The sequence below is a fragment of the Rattus norvegicus genome, chromosome 12, assembly GCF_021556685.1.
Source record: "Rattus norvegicus strain SHRSP/BbbUtx chromosome 12, alternate assembly SHRSP_T2T, whole genome shotgun sequence".
NCBI lineage: Eukaryota > Metazoa > Chordata > Mammalia > Rodentia > Muridae > Rattus > Rattus norvegicus.
In genome coordinates, this window is record NC_141545.1 from 2,715,402 (window position 1) to 2,732,604 (window position 17,203).

General features: G+C 37.2%; 1 protein-coding gene and 1 pseudogene across 1 annotated transcript in view; one reads left to right on the top strand and one right to left on the bottom strand.

Moving 5' to 3' along the window:
* Positions 1-17,203, bottom strand: part of LOC148001960 (uncharacterized) — a 153,642-nt gene that overhangs the window by 59,945 nt on the left and 76,494 nt on the right. The gene's annotated exons all lie outside the window — the stretch shown is intronic.
* Positions 1-17,203, top strand: part of LOC148001962 (uncharacterized) — a 32,841-nt pseudogene that overhangs the window by 7,034 nt on the left and 8,604 nt on the right.

The following is a 17,203-nucleotide window of genomic DNA, read 5'->3' on the forward strand; positions in this document are numbered from 1 at the left end:
ATGAAAGCCTCTCCCATGAATTTACGGCACAGGAAGATAACATTCAAGGGATGCCTCAGCTCCCTTAGCAGATACCAGTTATCTCCACAGTCAACACCCAGTGTCTCCACCACCTGACCTCTTTGCCTCCAGCTATCACTGCCTATATCCTCATCTCCCTCTCCTCTGTGTTTCACAAAGGACACTCCCCCTACATGAAAGCCTTAAAAGCTGTAATGTTCACCCCAATAAATGAGACCTTGACAACAAAACTTTTGCTTGGTCTCCTTCTTCTCTTCACCCTCATTTTGGCCCACAGGTAGAAAGCCTCTTCGGGACCCTGAATAACTGGGTCCCCGCTGACAGGGACAAGTGGCGCCCGAACAGGGACCCCGAAGAAAGGCCGACTAAAGGACGAGGGAGATAAGAGAGCTGCAGCGGGAATCGAGGACTCTTCAGGCCATATAGCTTGTGCATCGCTGGAGAGGGAGGTAAGGAGCAGTCGAATAATTGTTGTCTAATTGCCATGGGGAAGGTATGGATTTAGGAGGCTTGTTTCATAGGAGAGATCAAGCGCTCACTCAGGGAGAGAAGATTAAGAGTTAAGAAAAAGGATTTAATCAAGTTTTTTTTTGTTTGTTTGTTTTATTGATGAAAGGTGTCCCTGGTTAATTTTAAGCAGTGTGGGTCTAGCTTAAGTAAAACTTGTAATAAAAAAGGGACAAGGTAATGGTAAAGTGTTTTTGCATATGCGTTCTTTTAGAGTTATATTTTAGTCTTTGGACCCTGATTAGAGATAATTTACACCCTAGACATGAGAGAGAATGGGTTTGGGAAAAACAGTCCTCCTGGACTCTCCATGGATGCTTTGGAGAAAGAGAAAAACTTTCAGAGCTCTCCTAGGAACAAAAGAAAGGCAGGAGATGTCCTGCCTCTCTGCTGGCTCCTATTGGAGAAATGCTTATTTCTGGTTCTGGGTTCCATAGGTACGATATGTAGGTCCCTTCGGTGGGACACCATCTAGTTTTTTCCCTCTATGTCTATTGTCTGTCCTTGGTGCACCAAGCTGTCCATGTCTGTCAGTTTATGTCTGTGGTTTTTGTTTCTCGTTGTTTAAATGTTTTATGTTTCATGTTCAAAAGAAAAATGGTAACTTGATTTGGTTTTAATTCATTTTAAAAAAAAGGGAACAAATGAATAAAAAACAGTTTCAATCGGCCTTTGGAGCACAGTACCTGTAGCTAGGAGCCTATGTCAGCTGGAGAAGCTGCCCGTGGACTGAGCGTCTGCAGGAGCTGATCTTAAAGGCGCCAACAGCTAGCTCCTCAGCTTCTATGGTGTGGGAGCTGATAGCTGTTTCTCTTAGAAAAATCCCAGATTTATTATTAGACTTAGCAGGTGACAAGGTGCTTGTCTTAAAATCACACCTAGAAAAGTAAAAATGGTGCTAGGACTAAATATTAAAGACATGTGTAGCCACTTCAATTTTGTTTCTGACTGGTTCTAAATGTATAAATATGCTCTACATGCCTTGGTTATGGACTATTGGCTTTTAAGCTATTGGATATGGTTTAAAAAAATGTAACATTGGCAACAGAAAGTTGACATAAAACTGGTAATTTGGATAAAGTCATTCTACACAACATGTGACATGGGCCAACCTAGGGAAACAAGTTTAAATTGAGGTAATATTTTTATGGAATTCTTATTCTAAAAACAAGGCTTCTAAAAGATTTTAGGGCAATGTCTCTTTGTTGAGGTATTGGAGACCGCACCATTGTGCGTGCATATGTAGAAATTGGCAGTCAAACTTACTAGCATGAAGGACAGACTCGGTGTCTTGGAGACTGGATTTTGGAGACTAGTTTGTTGGAGGTTGAGTTTTGCTTTCCACAAGTTGTGGTTTGCCCTGGAGTTACCTGTATTTTGATGCTAATTCCACTGCCCCAAGGCAGCTGCGTAGTCACGTACTCAGAACTCAGGTGACTTCCCAAAGTTGTGGCTGTGCTCTGGTTTTACAAGGAGAACTTAAAGATTGTTATTAAGGATTGCCAGTGTTACATTGACTAACTCAAACTTATTTATAATTTAAAAAAATCAAACAGGTAGAGACTGTTACAAGATTTATGAAGGATTGATGAGGTTTTGGAACTTGTGAGAGCATTATAGCCAGTTTGCCTACTCCAACTGCCATTTCAAGATAGATTTAGAGGATTGTTTTTATGCAATTTATTTACGTCCTGGCGATTGTGAGTTTTCATTTCGTGAGCTTGCTTATAATTTTAGAGAGCCTATAAAGTGGTATCATTAAAAATTTTACAAAAGAATGGCTAATAGCCTTATATTATGTAATTTTGTCGTTTCTTCAAGTTAGAACATTGAATCTTTCAGTGTATATGGAAATTTTTACTACAAAACTTTGCTCTCAAAATGAGCTTTAATATTTGGGGAGTAGCTGTTGCACTACTCCAGAAAAGAATATTTGAAGCTAATTATAAGCTTCTAAGTATATGTTAGTTGGCTAAGTACCTCACATTACCAGAGGACTTAGGTCTTTGTTATGCACATTGGAGATAAAGCTTCAGTTGTGTTAATACAGAATTGTAGACTAGAGTCATGGAAGTATTTTAAAAAGAAACCTGGTAAAACATATCTTATTCCAAACAGCAATTAAATTGGTTATTACAAAATACTGATATTTGGCCTATTACATATACAAATTTCAGGCAAAAGTGATAATTTTACTCTTTACATGCTTTTGTACATCCTATAAATTTGTGCATGCAACCCATAGAAAATGAGCTTACTGTATTTATAGGTGGTTCATCTAATGAAAAGGCTACATGTATGATTGGGTCACTTTTTTTATTCTCTTGAGTTTCCCCTGCTTCAGCACAGATTATTAATTAACTGTAGCCAGTTTTTAAAAATGTTAAAAAAAAATCAAGCTTTCAATTCATATACTGATAGCCAATGTGTGCCTTATGGTTTACAGTTGATTAAAAAGTTTCCTTTTTTAGATACTACTAGCCCTCAAATTATACAATTACTTAATGCTATATTAGAGGCAGGTTTTCTACTTGAAATCAGTGAGTGATGATTTCAGTGTGAATGTTTGACAACTCAGTGTCCTTTCAGTGCTCTGACTCAGACAACTAGACAAAACCATAGACCCAGCTCTTTGAAAATGGTAATGGAGTTGATAACAAACCCTCACGAATAGAGGAAGACTCCATTTGCTTACTTTCAACTCCCAGCCTCACCCTGCTGGCTCAGGGATTTCTAGTGCGACTGAATCTGGACAGTATTTATAGTATTTGGCATCTCTAATTAATGCTTATGTTTAGGTAAATAAAGCTGGCAAGGGGCTGGAGAGATGGCTTAGTGGTTAAGAGCACTAAGTACTGTTCCTTTATAGGCTATTTAAGAACTCAAACTGGATTGCCTGGACCCTTTAGGAAGGGAGGACTATGATACCATGCAGATTATAGGCCTTACATAGGAACAATTAGTCAAAAAATCTCATTCTTTATATCACCAAAACAATAATGCTGGAGATAATAATTTGGTATTAAAGTCAATTTATAAATACAATTGCTCAGTGTCCTCAATTTAATCCTCGAAGTACTTATCTTAATAAATAATATCTTAATGATATCTTAATAAATAAAAAAGGGTGGAGTTACATCCCTGTATGCTATACAATTATTTAATAATACTCCTTTTATTTCCAATTTTAAAATTTGTATGCCAAGGAACACTCTGAATTTATGGCACCTTACAACGAGGCTTACTTCTGCCTAGGTGAAATAGAAAGATCGACATATTGGCATGATCCTGTTCAGATATTTTATATGAGGAAGAGGGAATCTTTGTGTTTTTTCTACAGGATGCTACAGGATTTTGCCAGCTGCCCGAGTGGCTGGTTTGCCATGCTGAGCCTGGGAGCATGAAGATTCAGCTCTTGTGGTTCAGGTCCCTGAAGTCATTCCTCTGCCCTGAGAGGAAGATGGAAGATTCCCCCTCATCTTTTGTCATCACAGAGATTTTGGCACTGCTGCAGTCAGTGTTACCACTGCGTGTGTCCCGCCCCACCGCGGCCTGCGCTCCAACCCTCTGTGCACTGCTGTTTGCTGGAGAAGACTGGACTCCAGCTGTTACCCCTGCCCCCCTCATTCCCCTGGTGACTCTTGCTGCCTTAACTGGTGTTGTCATTTTGCAGTCAGTAGCTTCAAAGGAATGCCACCTGCGTGAAGCTGCTGTGGACTAGGGAATTCTGCCCTGGTTCTGCAGATCTCAGACATGGTTCCATTGCCTGCTGCTTGTTCCAGAAAAGAATGACCGATCCTGAACTGTCCTGGGAAAGACCTTGGCACTTTCGCTGCTATTGTAGCAGCCATTACTGCTGCAGCCATTGTGTCTGCAGTGTCTGGAGTTACCCTCCCCCAATCTATTGTTAGGCAAGCACAGTGGGTGAACTTTCTAGAGTAGTAGCTAACAATTGGGAATTCTAAATTTTATTACAGGAGAGGCTTGACTAGGCCCTTGGTGGTATGGCCATAGCAGCTGAGGAGAACCAGATGAGGTGCCCACTACTTATCGGGAGAGGCTCTATTTCCACAATCTCTTATATTAATGCCATTTGGCCCCTACTCTTTCGCCCCTGGGCTCAAGTAAGAGGAATGAGAAGATGATCCAATGTAGCTATCCTCAGGGACGGGCAACTTCCTCTGACCCTTGACCAATCTAAGACAGGAACCTTGGGGGCGACAAGGTGATCCTATGACGGATAAGGCTGGGGTTTGAGAGGTCGATCCTAAGACAGAGGTGGCTACACCCCGTTTAAACGTTCGGGCCGGTCCAATGCTTCTCTGCCCAGTTTCTCCCCCAATAAACACACACGTATAGCCCAGAATGGTGTGTTACAGCATAAGTTCATTCCTAGCCATTGGGGTGCAGTCCTGACTGCAAGAGTGGCTCACCATGGCCGAGCTGGGAACTCTGTGAGGCATGTTTGATCTCTCTCAGACCACTACTTCCACCTAATGGTTTTTTAAAAAAGAAAAATGGGGGAGATGCACGGAGCCATATTGGATTTGGGGCTAGCTGCTTTTTGAACTGCATGGCTCAAAGTGACTAGGTGACTCTGGGCTGTTTGGCCACAGATATTCACCCCTAAGATGACTGCCATAAGTCTTAAGATTGTTGAATGAAAGCCTCTCCCATGAATTTACGGCACAGGAAGATAACATTCAAGGGATGCCTCAGCTCCCTTAGCAGATACCAGTTATCTCCTCAGTCAACACCCAGTGTCTCCACCACCTGACCTCTTTGCCTCCAGCTATCACTGCCTATATCCTCATCTCCCCCTCCTCTGTGTTTCACAAAGGACACTCCCCCTACCTGAAAGCCTTAAAAGCTCTAATGTTCACCCCAATAAATGAGACCTTGACAACAAAACTTTTGCTTGGTCTCCTTCTTCTCTTCACCCTCATTTTGGCCCACAGGTAGAAAGCCTCTTCGGGACCCTGAATAACTGGGTCCCCTCTGGCGGGGACAGCTAATGGGTACAAAATGGACCTAGAGTTAGTGTTCTAACATGTCACTGTGGACACTGCACTAGACTTACAAAGGGAAATATAATGAAGATATTTTAGATCACCAAGCAATTTCTTACTCATACCAGGTCCACGTAACACAAAACAGTAACTAAAAATAGTATAAAATAGATTTTATACTATTATATATCTATATAATTGATATATAAATATATATCAATTTTTTATTAGTTTTCTTTGATTTTTTTGCTTATACTTTAGCCTTTTATCATTTGAAAATTCTTTGAATCATCAATGTGTTTCATTACACTTAAGATAAACCTGTAAAGTTTTTCTATGGATAAATTAGGAAAATGTTTTAATCCTATTTTTAAATTAGGATTTTTCCACCTATTTTTTTTCTTTACTCTTAAGATTGAATGCAGATCTCTCAGACACTGCTTATATTTTAAAATAGATAGATGCAGATGATTTTAGAATTATCTTTATTCGATAATTTCATGTAAGTATAGAAATGCCAAATCACCTGCACAATCACAAGATATCCCCAAACCTTTCACTATATTCATATTCTTTCCTTTTCTTGACTTTAATAATTACCAATGTATAAAATATTAACTTTTGTTCTTAGCATTGTATAGAAAACAACTGCACTGTCCTCATGAGTCAATGCTTATGCCATGCCTGGGGGACAGCATTTTACTACATGCCTCCATTATTTTAGTAATCTGTTTTAAAATTCATGCCTTGTTAGTGATAGTATCAGCTCACTGTTGCACATTTAGTCTATTAATATGTAATTTCAATGTTTATAGTTATTATTTCTATCTGAAGATATAGGCAAATATACTTACATTAAAATTTTTTTTATTTGTTTTTGAACAATTAAAACATTTTATTCCTCATAGAAAGAGCTTGTGAACTATTCTAAGGTTGATCTTCTCTCTTAAGAATTGTTTACATTTCTGTGGTTCATCATGAGTCAAGAAATATTTTAGCATATATAAAAAAACTACTAGTTCTACTTTAGTTTTCATGCTTTAAAAATGTTATTTGTAGAAATATTTTATTTAAAAAGTCTCTTTGTCTTGAAATCTGTATTACAAACAAAATCAACATCAGAAAGAGATGTACACATCTTTGCAAATATTAATTAGACATTAATATGTTTCTATTGCTCTGAAAACAAAATATTTTAAAATAATGTGAATTAAAGTCCTATGTGAATTATTACTCTATCTCATGTGCGGAATTCTTTATAATAAAACTTTGTTGTCTTAAAATTATACCAATGTTTTCAGACATTCATCAAAATATCAGAAGCTTTACTTTTCTTTAAATGTTCTATGCTTACCGTGTGTGTGTCTGTCTGTCTCTGTGTGTGTGTGTGTGTGTGTGTGTGTGTGTGTGTGTTCCTATGAGTATGTGGTTTATGAATATATATACATATTTCAATGTGCCATATTGGTGTAAGAAGGAAACTTGCAGGTAATTATTTCCTTCTGGGATGTATGATTTCTGAGCCCTGATCTATATTCACCCATAGGTGATTAATTTTACATTCTGAACAAAACCTTAAATTTGTTCCTTTCTTGTTACATTCCAACCACAAGATCACAGCTGGTTTTTTTCATATTCTAAGATGTTTTTGCATAATTGTTAGCCTCTGCATAAAAAGATACAAAGTCAGTTAGTATAAGTTGTCCTTTTCATAAAATTCTACTAAGCTGACATGTAACATTGGTGTCTTGGATGAATCATCAGAAGCACTCAAACATATGCACAAACACACACACACACATACACACACATAGGCACACACACATGCAAATGCACCACAGACATAGACACAATCACTCATATTATATTCAAAGTAATAGATTATGCATAGCAGTTGATTGATAAAAAGTTAAAATTAAAAAATAATGAAACCTTTGTAAAAGAGATGGCTTGTGAAGGGGTATTCTTAGGTTTGGGTTCAAGGTTGTTATGGATAGGGAGAGAGCACATGTGCTGTGTTTCTTGTTTCTCATTTAAGGGACTGTTTCTTCGATACTTACAATCCTCATCAAAGATAACTGATAATATAGATACTAACTTCATGAAAATATACTTATGTACTCACTGTCTGGTTATTTATTAGATTTCTAGTACATCAGTGGTTTCTTGTCCGATTACTATGCTTTGATTTCATGCTATATTCTTGCTGCGGTCTTCCTAGGTCTCTGGAGCAGATTCTAAATGTGAGAGGCAGTAGAGAGCTAATAGTACAAGTACGTTGTTTTTTTCCTGGGAGTGTTAAGAAATGGCATCTTGTTTCTAAAATATTCATTTTGGATCCCTAGATCTATCACCATAAAAGAATTCAACACTCTATATCTGTATGCCATCTAAGTATTTACAAACCCTGATATGATAAGAGTGCTCACTAATTTTAATTTTTATAAAAATAATTGTGCTGCTTCCCAAACTCATTTTCCTAGAACTGTGCATGTGAAGCACATGGAAGTAAGGCTGTAATAATGGAAGTCCAGATGGAGAGGAAGCAAACGTCTCTGCTCTCCCTGACTACATTCTGCCATAATGAAAGAGAAATCAGGATGCTGAGCTTTAGCACTCATGGCTTCTCAGTCACCCTTTATCATACACAACCTGTTACAGTTATGTTTTATTTTTCAGTACCCAAGAACTAAATTCTAAGATAAATATGTTAGACTGCGTGTCTTCCAGACTTAACCTATGCGAAGAAAATGAGTTATACATTAGAGGAGTTGTTACAGATTATAAATTGTAAATAATGAGTAGATCATATTAATTTTGTATTCATGAGCTTTCAGGATATTTTATAGCATTTTTCTCTCTGTGCATTCTATAGCCTCTGTATGTAACAGCAACAAACTTTGATGTGGTGAATGACATAATCAGCAAGTTACTACCAGTGATAAGAAAGTATGTAAGTTACCTTCAATCTATTTTGAGTTAAAAATTGAATTTTGCTTTTGAGATTCACATATGTGGAAATGTGTAAATTCAGATGAAATTTGATCATGATACATTTACAAATCATATTTTACAAATGCCTCCTTTTTAATCAGAAGTTATTGAAGACATAGTAATAGTTCTTTGAGTGACATTTTTTCTTGAATTCGTGTCTAGTTTTATATGAAATGAAAGTCATAGCCCAATGGTTTGATCTGTATGTGTAGTTTCACTATATAATACATATCCACTGTAATAAATTGTGATTAATTTGTCATATGCTCACACCTAATTTAAAGGGTGCCAATGTTAGAGGGAATATTTTCTCTTTCTTTCTTTCTTTCTTTCTTTCTTTCTTTCTTTCTTTCTTTCTTTCTTTGTTTCTTTCTTTTTTCTTTCTTTCTTTCTTTTTTTTTCTTTTTTTCGGAGCTGGGGACCGAACCTAGGGCCTTGCGCTCGCTAGGCAAGCGCTCTACCGCTGAGCTAAATCCCCAACCCCTTCTTTCTTTCTTTAATTAGACTATACTGCCTATTTGGTATGTAATTCTGTAGTCTTCCCCATTTCTTCTTGTTTTTATTTTTCTTGTGTGAATGTGTAAGTGTACATGTTCTAGTGTATTTATTTTTAACTTTTAATAAATCTTTAATAAATGAGTCTACATTTCTATGTCTTTTCTGCATACATATCTGTGTATATATTGTCTTTCTATTTTTAAATGTGCATGTGTATCTCTTTGTAGCTCTGTGTGTGTGTGTGTGTGTGTGTTTATCTGTGTTTATGCATCCCTGTCTATTGCTTTTGTGAGTTTGTACAATGAGAATCCACATGTCAGTCTACCTCTCTGACTTTATTCCCCTCTACCTCTGTCTACCTCTCTCTCTCAATCTCTTTCTTTTTCTGTTTCATTATCACCCTCTCCATGTATGTTGGGGTGTAAATGGGTAGTGGTGGTGTGTCTGTTTGAGTGCTTTTTGTCTGCTAGTTTAACACTTAAAAACTCTATGGGACAATGTCATTGGTTTTAAACAGGAGTCTACAAGAAAAGAAAATTAATAATAATTCCAGTTAGAGCCACTCCGGGAGGGTGCTCAATATCTCAACAGAATGTTCTATTTAGATGATTATTTCAAATGGATCCAAAACACTGTGTGCAGTAATTATGTTCTAGAACTTCTTTTCAGTATGAGGCCTATTTTCCCGGATAGACATATGTCCTTCTTCTTCACAGACTGGACATCTCTCAATGAAATCCAAAGGCTGTTTTCACTTCTAGGCACCCTCAAAGACTCTCTGTTTTTGACTCTTGTGTTCACTCTTGTCAAAGTTATCATATCTTTTGAATGTTAACTTTGCTAAACTCATTATAGCCACCATGAGTATATGCCTCTGTGGACACTAGGTTCTGTGCTCATGTTAAATCGAAATTCAATATACGACACACAGTCTGCACAGATGTAAGAATTTTCAAAATACTATTTGTCTTGGTTAGTGGTAATGGCTGAATGCAACTTCTTATTTTATTGTGCATCAGTAGATCAAGGTTCCATCCAAGAGGAAAGGCAAGTACCCAAAGATTTTCTCCTGAAATCAGTCCTGTTTACTCAAACCTGTGGTCAGAAGAAATATCATTAATACTGGTTTAAATAATTTCCCTGCTAAAGAGCTAGAAATGACAAGTAAAGGAAATTGCTAGACTCTTCAAGACTCAGATGTCAGTTTATTTGTGGTGGTTGGTTCTTTTTGCCTCCCAGAACATTGAAGATTACCAACTGTGGTTCTGTCCTGGCCCTGGGAAAGCTCCAAGAGTATTCCAAGGTAATAACAGGAAAATCTAAGGAGGTGAATCCTCACTATTTTCATTATTTAGTCTTAAACTTGAATAAACACTAAAGCAAAATGACTTAAGTATAATTTCATTCTTTTAAATCATAATTAATTACTAATATAACATTCAGAAACAATTTGATACCTCATAAGCAACAGCCTTAGAATGACAGGAATTTTTCTGTGCTTTCTGTTTCAGAAACAGAATTTTCCTCATGAGGCAAACAAAACAAAACTCTAGACATATTGTTTCTGGAGAAAACAACTTAAAAAAGTCATTTGGTGATCATAACAGAAACTCTTCCTAGCTATATATCTCAAGGGTTTCCATCACTCACATGGTAGCTCACAACCGTCTATAACTCCGGTTTCAGGGGATCTAATTCCCACATCTGACCTGCACAGACACCAAGTCTAAAATGGTGATCAGGTATATATGTGAGCGAAAGACTTACTCAGAGAAACAAGTTTAAATCTAAAATGTAAAATCTTCACTTTTTTATTTATTCCAAATTATGTAGATTGCGTTGTAATGAATAGTAGAAATATAGCCCTTTCTCTGAATCCATGTAAAATATTCAGTGCACATCTCCTATGACCAATAATTTTGCAACTGAATATGAAATCATATTCTGATTTCTGGAGACAACCTGACTTAATTACAGCTATTCTGTTTGTTGCCTTATTTTATTTCTCACCGGATTATTAGCAAATAAATAATAGTAATAAAATTATCAGAAAAGTTTGAATAAGAACTAAAAATTTGAGATCACAAAGTATTCTGGCAAAGCTGATCTTTTAAAAGCTACTGAAATTTTGAAGCTCTAACCCATAAAGTTGACCTTCATACCAGTGACATAACTCTCTGCAGATTTAAGGGCATGCTGTCCCACTAATGCCAGATAAGAAAACATTCTCGTACATAGGTGTCTGTGGCCTCTGAACAGCCCATGTATGCTCTTTGATTGGTGGCTCAGTCTCTGATAGCTCCCAGGCGTTCAGATTGATATTGCTGGTCTTTCTATGATGTTTCCAATCCTTTCAGTTCTTTCAGTTCTCCCAACTTTTCCACAGGGCTTGTTGACCTCAGTCCAATGGTTAGATGTAATATCTATATCTGTTTTAGTCAGCTGCTTGCAGGGCCTCTCAGAGGACAGCCAAGCTAGGCTACTGGCTGCAAGCACAACATTGCATCAGTAATAATATTTGGGATTGATACCTAATAATGGGATGAATCCCAAGTTGAGCCTGTCACTAACTGGTCACTGCTTCAGACTCTATTCCATTTTTGTCCTGCATTTCTTTTAGACAGGAGCAATTTGAGGTTGAAAGTTTTGTAGGTGTGTTAGTGTCCCTATCCACCCACAGGTGTCCTGTCTGATTTAAAAAGGTGGTCTCTCTTCAAATTTTACATCTGTGTGATTTTGCGTTTGGGGAAAATTTCCTACCCTGAGTCTTGGGAGCACCCCTATCCAATGTCTCTGGGATATTCTAGAGGTTCCCACCAACCCCGAGTGCTGTATATTTCCATTCATTCTCTTGGGTCCCTTGTCCTCTCTCATGTCTCTCCCATACCTGATCCTGACCTGTTCTCTTCCCATTCCACTCTCACACATATCTCTCCTTTCCTCTGCCTCCCATAGTTATTTATTTCCTTTTGCTAACTGGGATTGAAGCATTCTTACTTAGGCTTTCCTTATGGTTTAACTTTTAGTGTCATGGATATTCTGTATATTTTGTGTAGTGTCACTGAATAATGAAGATATACCATTCATGTCCTTTGGACTCTGGGTTAGCTCACTCAGAATATTTTCTAGATCTATGCAATTGCCTGCAAATTTAATGATGTCTTTTATTTTTAGTAGCTGAATAGTATTCCATTGTGTAAATAAACCATATTTTCTGAATCCATTCTTTGGTTGAAGAATATCAGGGTTGCTTATTACAAATATGGCTGCTATTAACATAGTGGAGCTTGCATCTTTGTGGTACTGTGGAGCATCTTTTGGCTATATGCCGAGGACCTGTATATCAGCGTCTTCAGGTACAACTATTTCCTGTTTGCTAAGGAACAGCCAGATTGGTTTCCATAGTGGTGGTAGTTTGCCATCCCACCAGCAATGGAGGAGCATTCCCGTTTCTCTACAATCTCACCAGCAAGATCTGTAGTTCTGTTTCTATTTTGAGAATAGTTTAAGGAGTTTTGGTATTAGCTCTTATTTGAAAGTCTGGTAGGATTGTGCACTGAATTATGCATCGTGCCCTAGTCTTTTTGTTACTGTTTTTGTTTTTGGTTGTTTTTAATGAATTCTTTTAGTTCCTTAGGGGTTATGGGACTGATTAGTTTATCTGATCTTGATTTAACTTTGGTATGTGGTATCTGTGTAGAAAATCATCCATTTCATATAGATTTTCAAGCTTTGTGAACTATAGTCTTTTGTAGTAAAACATGATGATTTTTTTTAATTTCTTCAATTTCCACTATGTCTCCCTTTTCATTTCTGATTTTGTTTATTTGCATACTATTTCTGAGACTTTTAGTTAGTTTAGGTTTATGTATCTTGTTGATTATCTCAAAGAACAGGATCTTGGTTTTATGGATTCTGTTTCTAATTGATTTCAGACTTAATATTATTTCCTGTTGTCTGCTTCTCTTTAGTGTGTTTTCTTATTTTTGATCTAGATTTTCATTGTGCTTTTAAGTTGCTAATATAAGATATCACAATTATCTTTGTGAAGACAGTTAGTGCTCATATTTTATTTTACGTATGCAGTGTGAAATATTTAAATTGGTTAATATGAAGCTAGAGGAGTGAAGTAGGGTTCTTTTTTTTTTTTTTTCCGTGCTGGGGACTGAAACCAGGGCCTTGCGCTGGCTAGGCAAGCACTCTAACACTGAGCTAAATCCCTAACCCCAGTGAAGTAGGATTCTTATGATGTAAAAATATTATTGGTATTAATTCTCCAACAGGCCTGTCTTAAAAGGGTTAGAGAAGAATACAGCAAAAGTCCCCCTACACAGTGCATTCTTAGGTCTATATTCTCAAAACAAAGTGATACACTGAAAATTTTCTCCTCATTATTTTTAGAGTTCTCAGCTTAATTTATTATAGTATTCCTGTAAGGGATGTAATGTTCTAGTATGTACAGTCTACATTATCCTGAAGAAGGAGAAGGAGGAGAGAAGGAGGGGGAGGGGGAGGACGAGGAGAAGAAATACAACAAAGCATTCTAAATTGTATCAGAAGGGTTTCCTATATTCAGTTACAGTAGTTACAATTCATGTTTTTTTTTTCCTCATAGGGTATGAGTATCCGCATGACATTAGAATGATAAATATTCAAAGGAACTTCAGTTCACAGGACTTAAGAAATTTTACAGCTTTCCTTCCCTACCTGGGGTAATCATGAAATATCTAAACGCTCATGTACATGGGAAATTCATCTTGAAACTCAGAAGCTCAGCAAGCAGCCAGCAGCAAAAAATTGAGTCTGTCATCTTCCTTCAGGTGGCTTGTCTTAGTTCCTATTTTAATTTGTCATAAAATATCGCAGCATACTATCATTTTCTTGCTTAGGAAAGGGACACTGTAATAAAAAACACACTAAAGCAGTATGTTTCAGGTCCATGTTAAGAGTACTCTAAATTCCGATGTAAAGACTAATCTTGGTTATAGGGAGAACATTTCATTTTTCCGAGGCAGATATTTGCCATAAACTGGTATGCCAAAACACTCTGTACACACATTTTTGTCCCATTAGAATAAGCAGGTCTAAGACATGAATCGTGATATGTTCCCATTAAGTGGTTTCGTGGTTAGAGCACAAAATTACTTATGAACTATATTTTGACAATCTATTGCAATGAAATCTACATAGAAAAACAAGATGTATGGTATTGAAGAAAATCTTTTGCAGGTTTGACTAGAAATCACCTTAGGCTTGTAGCCCAGTCTCTAATCTCATTTCAAATCATATAACAAATAACTTTTAGACCTATATCTAGATTCGAAATGCCCCTAATATTGATAGACTGGGACGTTTTAATTATTTTTTCAAATGATGGAATACTATAATTATTTCTCCTTATTCTCCTTTCCTGAAAACCTCCCACTTATACCTCTGATTTCTTTTAAACTTTGCTTTTTTATTTTTATTAATTTTATTTACATTTGAAATGTTGTCCCATTCCTGGTCCCCCTACCAAGAATACCCCACCACATCCCTCTTCCCCTTTGCCTCTAAGAGGGTGCTCCCCCACCAACCTACCTACTCCCACCTTACCCTTCAAGTATCCCTCTTCTTTGGGGCATCAAGCCTCCACAGGAACAAGAACATCCCTTCCCACTGAGGCTAGACAAGACAGCCATCTCTTACTTATGTAGCAGGGATTGCAGACTGGCAATGTATGCTCTTGGGTTGTTGACTAAGACCCTGGGAGCTCTGAGGGGTCAAGTTAATTAATATTATTGTTCTTCCTATGGGGTTGCTATCCCTCTCTCTTCCTTCATTCCGTCCCCTAACTTTTTCATTGGGGTCCCAGGACTCAGTCATGTGGTTGGCAGAGTGTATCTGCATCTGTCTCAGTCAGAAGCTGGTAGACCCTCTCAGAGGACAACCCTGTCAGGTTCCTGTATGCAAGCATATCATTTCATCATCAACACTGTCATGGTTTGGTGTCTATGGATGGGATAGATCAGATGTCGAGGCAATCTTTGGATGGTCTTTTCAGTCTCTGCTTCAGTTTTTGTCCATGTATATTCTTTAGACAGAAACAATTCGGAGTCAAAAATTTTGATATGTGTTTTGGTTTACATATATATAAACACACACACACATGCATGCACACACACACACACACACACACACACACACACACACATCTTTGTCCATCTATCTAATATTACTTGTGATTTCAGGCCTCATAATTTTGCACTAGCTAGCCAGGCAGACAGTATGTTTTTCAGTGATGAAGACTATTTTATATTGTGTTATATGACTCATTTGTTTACTTTTAATTTATTTGTTTTAAGTAACATATTTAAAATTGTATTATAGTCCAATATTCTAAAAGAAAACTCAGAAGCAAAAAAGAAACTTAATTTCAGCTCTGAACTGACACTATAGTGTATAGTCATGTATATTTTCTCATAAGGGGGACATGCTGCTGCTGAAATAAACTTAACAGTGGTTCTTCAAAATGCTGAACAAGAAAAGTAAGGATGAAAAGACCTTCATTATGACATTTGAAAAAATAGAAATTTTTTAAATGAGAATAAAAGTAAGGGTGGCTATGAAAATGGATGTAATTATTGAAGCAACAGCCTATACATAGTTCAGGGAGCTTGTTCAATCAATGTATCTAGTATTTCATGATACAGTATGGAGTTAGACAGCATCATCTTGTGAGAATTCCCACTACAGAACACAAGACCATGTCTTAGAGACATCACTAAGATTAATAACAGTGTAGGGCATATGAGAAGAAGGTTACATAAGCACAGCAGGATGATTAACCCATTATAATAGGGACATTTTGCAATTGATAGTTGGTTTTGTAAAAGATGTTTGTAAATTACACTATCCCATGTAATGATCTCAACTCCTGCTCAGATATGAAGGAAAAAAACTTTTAAGAAACAAAGAACTTCTATAACATCGCAGTTGAACAGGGGCTCTGTGCCCCACCAGGACCAAGTATGCACCACCCCACCATTTAAAAAGGGAAGAAAACTGTTTGGAAGAGAATTCAGTTCCATTTGTCAGGATGGCATCCTGCCCGCAGCAATTCTGGTATGTCTCAAATGGTGTTCCTCTGGCTCTCCTAAGACAAAATCTTGCTTCTTAAATACCTGACCCCTTCACTTCTATCACCATGTGGAGTAAAAATTGTGTCTCAAATCATTGGCTTTCCAGTAGGAAGATGAGAGAGGGCTATTCAGAAACCATCTATTGGAAAAGTTGGATTTAATCCCTTAACTATTTTGGAAAATCTGTTATAAAGAAATGTTGCCTGATCTTTAAGGGATAATATTAGGGTGGGATGTGTAGAACAAAAGATTGAGGCACAAAATCAGCTTTAGGTCGTCAGTGTCCATGCCAGCACGTGCATTGCACCCGTGCACACCATTGGTCTGGTTCTCAAGGAGCAAATAGTAGTCTGTGGTGTGTGAAGCCTGACAGGTATTTCTCTATCATCTTCTCATGACATGCTGTACCTACTAAAAAAGAAAAGGCCCACAACCACGGGTGTCTTTTTAGAATCTCCGAGTATAACATTGTACCAAACAGTAAAGGACAAATTGGATTCAGAAGAGGAGGTGGATATAAACAAGCAATCAGTTAATGTAGTGGCGTGGATCTTTAAGGTAGGGAATGTCTTTCCATCATCCACCTCAGGATTCCTCTGAGTCTATGGGAGTAGTTGTCTTCATTTTGCATTCCCTTGAATGACAGTAGATATGTATGAGAGAAATCGTATATGCTCAAAGTCTCCTCTGTTAGTGTTAATAACATGGATGATGTTCAGAAATTGTTTAAGCAATGTGATTGTTGAACTGTCAAAAGTGAAACCTCCCCTCATTTCTAGGAGACCAAATCTCAAAGCGAATGTCCCTATCCTCTTGTGTACAATTTTTCTGACTGTCTCAACCTATGCTCAGAGCAAACAGTTCAGGAGTTATTATGTGTATATATATATATATATATATATATATATATATAAACTGGGGCTCAGAGTCACAGGATAGTTTGTTCTTTGTACCTTGACTAGCTGTGGTTTTCAGTAATAGTCTCCATCCATTTCAGAGAATCTTTTTTGATGGGTAAGGGTATATTATCTGTGAAGATTAAGTTAAATAATT